General features: G+C 39.6%; 1 pseudogene; it reads left to right on the forward strand.

Annotated features, from left to right (window-relative positions):
* Nucleotides 1-1143: 1143 nt before the first annotated feature.
* Nucleotides 1144-7533, forward strand: LOC120052065 (annotated as a pseudogene).
* The last annotated feature ends 343 nt before the right edge of the window (nucleotides 7534-7876 follow it).

Below are 7876 nucleotides of genomic sequence, written 5' to 3' on the forward strand. Positions count from 1 at the left end.
GCTCCCCTCACTGCTGCCCAGTCTTTCCCCACTATCTGTCGGACAGCCCTTTACAATTCTCCTGTATTTAGTTTAAAACTCTCGGTCAGTCCCTCCATATCTCTCCTAAACCCATCTATTCCTGTTTTTGGATGTACTATTCCCTCAACTGCTCTTGCTACATCTCTCTGAGTCCAGGGTCGATACACTTGTAAGGTATCCGATTGGTCAGCTTCGCCTGCTCTAGGATTAGGAAGCTCTATGAGAGGACACTGATCCTCTTCCCAATCTGATTGAACCTCCCTCAGCCCTGGCTTATTATACGGTGCTAATCGCTTTTTAAGGTTAGACTCTCTTGGTTCTGGCTCTTCTTTCCTCTCCCGGCTATGGCTTGCTCTCTCTTTGTTCGTGTTCATATCTTTCTCTCTTTCTACTTTCTATTTCTATAATCTGTTATTATACTTACATCTCACTTACTACCGTAAGTCCTAGACTAACGTAATTTACTTTACTTTATTTTGCCTTCTATATTATGTTTTCCGGCTACTGTACTTCAAACAGTTTTACTTTTAGGTCTTACTGTTACATACTGTACTTCAAACAGTTTTACTTTTAGGTCTTACTGTTAGATACTGTACTTTGACATTTCTTAATTAGATCTGTGACCCAGTGCTGCCAACACTAACATAGATACTTTTGTCTTAAACTTTCTCTACATTAGATTATATGGACACTATACCCGATAGAAATCTTACTTACTGTTATTTTTACAGTTACCCCTTTTTTACAGTTACCCAACAATCCTCCCTCACATTCATCTTGCTTTAATTTTTTGTAAGTTTAGAATTTAACCCCAAACTAATGAATAAAGATCACCGACCTTATCTTGCAGCTGAGAATTCAATGTTGGTTGGATTTCGTCAGCGTTTTCTGTCGTGTACCAGTTTGCCACCGGCCTGAAATGGAACCTCAATTTCCAGAGGTCAGGTCTTTAACTTACGGATCTCTGATCCGTCCATGCACGGTTTTCGGCGCTCCCATGGGACGACAGAAAACAGGTATTGAAATCCGGCTTCGAAGGACCAATTGATAAGAGAATTTCCAATCCCAATGATAATAACAATCAATCAATAGCTCTGACCAATTCCCGAGGTTTGTACGACCATGGGTATAATAATAATTAGTCAAAGACTCAGCTTATACAAAAGGTTAGTACAATTTATTCAGAGAACGTTCTAAAGTGAAGAATACAAAACAATTAATTTTATACTGACTTCTCACGCCCACACATTCACACAACCATACGCACACACGTCCTGCTACCCAGATTAGTGACCTTGTCCTTGAGACGTACTCCCCGTTCTCTCCCAAATCTCTAGTTAGGTCGGCACCAAGCTCAGACAGTCTGTGTTTAAAATACCATAAAGACATATGGTCTTTACCCTAATTCTGACTAGGACTACACATTTATTGATTATGATTTTATATATTCTAATCAATTCCATACAATTATATGTTTCAGGGTGGAATATTGTAATCATTCAATTAACAGATAATTCTCACCTATCACATACAGACACAGACATACACACATACTCTATACTGTACATTGATGCTACACACACATCACAACTACTGCTACCAGACTCTTATTAGTCTGTTCAGTTTTTTATTGTTTACATTGTCGAGAAGGGACCTGCAAGTAAGCAACTTGTTGGACGATGTATACCGACTAATAAAACTTGAAACTTGAAACTTACAGTGCCTTCAGAAATGACTCATACCCCTTGACTTATTCCACATTTTCTTGTGTTACAGCCTTGATTAAATATATTTTTGCATCACCCATCTACACCCAATACCCCATAATGACAAAATGAAAATAACATGTTTCTAGAAATTTTAGCAAATGTATTGAAAATGAAATACAGAAATATCTAATTTACGTAAGTATTCACACCCATGAGTCTATAATTTTAGAATCACCTTTGTCAGTGATTACACATGTGAGTCTTTCTGGGTGAGTCTCTAAGAGATTTGCACACCTGGATTGTGCAATATTTGCACATTTTAGAATCACCTTTGTCAATGATTACACATGTGAGTCTTTCTGGGTAAGTCTCTAAGAGCTTTGCACACCTGGATTGTACAATTCTTGCACATCGTTATTTTTAAAATTCTTCAACCTCTGTCAAGTTGGTTGTTGATCATTGCTAGACAGCCATTTTCAAGTCTTGTAATAGATGTTCAAGCCAATTTAAGTCCAACCTGTAACTAGGCAACTCAGGAAAATGTAATGTTGTCTTTGTAAGCAACTCCAGTGTAGATGTGGCCTTGTGTTTTAGGTAAATGTCCTGCTGAAAGGTGACTTTGTTTCCCAGTGTCTGTTGGAAAGCAGACTGAACCAGGTTTTCCTCTAGAATTTTGCCTGTGCTTAGCTCTATTCCGTTTGTTTTTATCCTAAAAAACTCCCTAGTCCTTGCCGATGATAAACATACCCATAACATGATGCAGCCACCACCATGCTTGAAAATATGAAGAGTGGTACGCAGTGATCAAATCATATCAAATTGTATTAGTCACATGCGCTGAATACAACAGGTGTAGACCTTACAGTGAAATGCTTACTTAACCAACAATGAAGTTACAAAAAAATATGGACAAGAATAAGAGATTAAAGTTACAAGTAATTCAAGAGCAGCAGTAAAATAACAATAGCGAGACTACATACAGGGGGGTAGCGATAAAGAGTCAATGTGCGGGGGCACCGGTTAGTTGAGGTAGTATGTACATGTAGGTAGAGTTATTAAAGTGACTATGCATAGATGACAACAGAGAGTAGCAGTGGTGTGTTGTGTTAGATTTGCCCCGAACATAATGCTTTGTATACAGGACATAAAGTTCATATCTTCAAAAGAGGTGTCAAAGTAGATTCTAGGGAAGGATTTGGAACAGAAAAAGAGGAACCGGCTGCTGCCCCTTATGGATTGTTGAAAACCACCAGAAAAAGCAGGCAACTGAATTTATCTGGGCCAAGGGTGACTGAAGGTTACTGTCTGGGAAGAAACAGTGCCTATCCACTGGGCAAACACTGGTTGAATCAATGTTGTTTCCACGTCAATTCAATAAAATTACATTGAACCAACGTGGCATAGACATTGAATTGACATCTGCGCCCAGAGGGTAGTTGTCATGACATATCATTAAAAAGGATAGCTATGGTATTGGTTGGTGGTTGACTGATGACCACTTGAATGCATGTACTGTATGCTAGCTAATGCTAACTATTCTCCCACTATTCTGCATTTGTAGTCCCACAAAGTGTGTGGAGGCTGAACTTGGACACATCTGAAAAGGCCAAACAGAACCTGTCCTTTGGGGCAGATGTGCGCTGGTGGGCCCAGACAGATCTCACCAAGCTGCTTCTCTCTTCAAACATGCTGGAAGTTTTATCAGAGGATGTGGGTATTATTGTTTTCTGAAGTATTTTGTGTTGTCTGATTTAAAAAGTAATAGACTAGAGTAGACCCTTTCAAAGCTTGAATGGAAGGTCTATGCGCTCAAGATTTATGGGAGAAACATAGTTTGATAAGTTTAATGTTTATGATGACCCTTTGACATTCTATTCTGTATTCCGATTTCCCAATGTCCATGATGATCAGCTTACCTCTTTACCCAAATCTATTGGAGAGTTGGAAAATCTTCAGAAACTCAGTCTGAGGTATGGAAGGATTTTTCACATCCTTTTATTGTCAACTAAAGTTACTCAACATATGAGAAATGCCACAAGACAAAGTTCCATTATAAAGAAAAACAAGGTCTCTTTTCTCTATAGGCCTGGTCTCTCTGGTCCAGTCACAACAAACTGAAATAGTTTGGAGGAGGAGTTATGCAGTGGTGTAAAAATGACCCAATTGTCATGCTTGAGTGAAAATAAAGATACCTTAATAGAAAATGACTGAAGTAAAAGTGAAAGTCATCCAGCAAAATACTACAGTACTTGAGTAAAAGTCTAAAAGTATTTGGTTTTAAATATACTTAAGTATCAAATGTAAATGTAATTGCTAAAATACACTTAAGTATCAAAAGAAAAAGTATAAATCATTTTACTTTCTTTATATTAAGCAAACCAGATGGCGCTATTTTTTTTATATATATATATTTTCCGATAACCAGGGGCACACTCCAACAATCAGACATAATTTACAAACGAAGCATTTGTGCTTAGTGAGTCAGCCAGATCAGAGGCTGTAGAGATGACCAGGGATGTTGTCTTGATAAGTGCCTGAATTGGGCCATTCCTGTCCTGCTAAGCATTCTAAATGTAACAAGTACTTTTGGGTGTCAGGGAAAACATATGGAGTAAAAAGTAAAAAATAATATTTAGGAATGTAGTGAAAAGGAAAAGGAAATGTTGTCAAAAATTTAAATAGTAAAGTACAGATACCCCAAAAAATGACTTAAGTAGTACTTTAAAGTATTTTTACTTAGTTTGAAGAACATCACCTGTCTCCAGCTGCAGCAGAATCCACTGGAGGAGCTGCCAGAAGGAGTGGGACAGCTCACTAACCTGGATGACATCGTAAGCTCAGAATCGGGCTTAAAACACTATTGAAAAAAAGATGGAGAAAACGTGTCAAGGTAACAAAGTGATTATCTTAGACAAACTCTTTGGATTATCCTCGCTGACTTGTTTTTCTATTGTTGGTGAAAGGATCTTTCCAACAACCAGCTTACTGCCGTCCCTGACTGTCTGGGCAACTTGAATCATCTGGTGAAGCTTCCCTCAGGAATCAGTGTCATGGAAAGTAAGACAACATTAGCAGCAAGTTTTAGTTTTCTTTATTGTTTAGTCTTTTTATATATTGTCTGCCGGATGGAAATGGGTGCGTCCACTTCAATATTCTTGTCATAAACATGGCTGAAGCATAACATCCTGTATGAATGCCTCCACAGATTGGACTGCACACATAATCAGCTTGAGAGCATACCTCCAGTCTTGTCTCAAATGGTGTCTCTAGACCAGCTCTGTCTGAGACAAAACAAACTGCTCTTTCTTCCTGAACTGCCCTCCTCAAGGCTCAAGATAAGGATACTGATGGTCAGGTTTCCTCGATGAAGAGCTTTTGATCTTAATGAGATCACCTGTATGAATTATTTGTAAATTAATAAGTGGCCTATGCAATCTGACAGCTTTATATCACCTGTCTGGTAGGAGCTGCATGTTGGTACCCAATTGGCACAGACGTCAATTCAACACCTATTTCGTGTTAATTCAACGTTATTTCATTGAAATGACGTTGGAACAACATTGACTCAACCAGTGTGTGCCCTGTGGGTTATAACCAGATTGAGGTGGAGGCAGAGCACGTGAAACACCTGAACACTCTTAGTGAATTGGAGCTGAGGGACAACAAGGTAAAGAGTGTCCCTGAGGAAATCACACTAGTTCAAGGCCTGGAGTGCCTAGACCTAATCAACAATGGCATCAGCAGGTAAGTTTGCCTGATCTGATCTCCCCTGGTCTCTCCTCAGTGCATACTATACTCTTTCACCTGTGCACATAACACATGTATACACAGAACAAATAGCAACAAGTGAAATACCAACAACACTAACAAGTCAAAACACCCCAAATTGTCCTGTGTAGTGTTTAACTGCCTGGAGCTATCATTGAGTGTTGTTGACTTTCTACTGTATGTCTTCCTTGTATGTGTGAACCAGTCTGCCAGCTGCCCTTGGCCTAATGCTCAGACTGAAATCCTGACCCTGGAGGGCAACCCTCTGAGACACATCCACGGCGACCTGACTGCGAGGACGACATCTCATTACCTTCTCTCATCAATGTCTAAATACATACAAAGTCCTGTTTGTTTTACCAATGCAGTAGAACCTCAATGAACCTCAATGTCGAGTTTCAATGTAGCCAATTTAGACTCTGTAATCTGATAATGTTTTGTCTACTTCACAGAAAAGAACCAATAAACTGCTGAAATACTTGAGGGGTTGAATAAAAGGTATAAGTATGTTTCAAGGTATAAGTATGTATAAGTATGTTTCACAGTCTTTTTCTGTCTATGCAGAAGGACATGTTCTCGTAATCACCGACTAGACCGGTTAATTTACTTTGCAAGGTTTTGTGGAGAGGCCACTTTTCATTTACTAGACTGTCTCGTATCACTGGACAGATGAGATTTTTTCTTCTTCATTTTGATCTAAAGAGGATCCAGATGGCAACAGAGATGAGCCTGACACTGCTCAGTCAAGCAAAGATCAACGTGCACGCCATTAAAACACTGAAGACTTTGGACTACACATGTGTGAACTATTGTTTTGTGGCCGTGTTTGAAGCTCTGTTTTTAAGACATTTTGGGAAAGTTAAAAACTCCTTAAACGTTCTACCACAAAATGATACTGCAATGCCATAGCATTGCTTAGTCACACTTTGAGCAGTGTTGTGATGTAATGTAGTGCTGTCAGTAAACTGTTGTTTTGTGTGTGTGACCCTGGTCCCAGTGACAAGCAGGCGGTGTGTGTTCCTGATGACCTGTTTAATGCTGTGGACAGTGAGCCCATTGCCAGTGTCAGCAAGAACCAGCTGGCTGCAATGCTCCCTAGGTACTCTGCTTACATCAGTGACTTCACACCACAGTCCGGGCCTCTGGAGGAAAAACACAAACAGTGTGGTAAGAATCCCAACACTCTGAAAAGTTATCACAGTTGAAAAAGCCATTGTTGATAGAGAACGTCAGCTAACTGTTGTAATGACATTGTTGGATGTGTTTGAGGGAGCCTCTGCTTGGTCTTCACGGTTGTGGAGATGAAGGACTCCGTCTCTGACATCAATCACTGTCATTCACCAGGTAAGCACTCAGATCTTAAAGGTTTCAAAGTTTATTTATCAGATGGACAGGATACAGCAGATCTAAAACAGTACAGGGAAATTCTTACATTAAAGGGATGTAATCATCGTAATATACACAAGTACATGAGTTATACTGATGATTAATTTGACATGTCATATTTTGACAGGTTTTAAGTTGTTCCGGAGGTGCTGTACCAGGTTCCTACCCTGGAGACCATTCTGATCAGTAACAACCAGGTGGGAGCCATCGACCGACTGCAGCTCAAAGCTTTAGACAAGCTGTCCACTCTGGACCTGCAGAACAATTACATCATGCAGGTGCCACCTGAACTTGGCAACTGCACCAGCCTGAGGTAGGGACCAGGATATGACACTGTGTTTAGGGGACAATATATTTGGGTCAGGTGTGGTGTTGAATAGCAATCAGAAAAGGTATGAGCTTTAGGACATCCATATATGTCTTGATCCACATACTGTAGTTGTGATTTTGTCTGAACTGTTGTTGTCCAGAGAGAAGGATGTACTGGCTTGAAGCTGGCTTGAATCTGGTCTCTCACTCATTTCTCCCTTGTCTTCCCCTCAGGGCCCTCATGCTGGATGGAAATCCTTTCCACAACCCGAGAGCAGCCATCATAGCCAGAGGAAATGATGCTGTTCTGGACTATCTACAAAGCAGGATCCCTACATAGTGAACTGCATTAAAGGCTACAACACTCAAAATGAGATAGGTGAGAAAATAACGTTTGATGATTAATGAGTGTACGATATTTTCCTTGAAACTTACTGCATTTATTTTGACATTGGAGCCTATGATTTGAAGTGTAACTTGTCTTGTTGAACAACAACTACAGGGAGACCCTGCTGTAATATTGTTTACAAGATCATCAACCAATAGCAATGTTTCATGGCATTACAAACTGAAAAGCCTGTAGGTGGCTTATTTTTCTCTATATATGGAGAAAAATAAGTGTTACTTTTCAACAAAATGTGTACTAGCAAGCTTATTCTTTTGTCAAATGTTGCATTCAATGT

This window comes from Salvelinus namaycush, chromosome 8, assembly GCF_016432855.1.
Source record: "Salvelinus namaycush isolate Seneca chromosome 8, SaNama_1.0, whole genome shotgun sequence".
Lineage (NCBI taxonomy): Eukaryota > Metazoa > Chordata > Actinopteri > Salmoniformes > Salmonidae > Salvelinus > Salvelinus namaycush.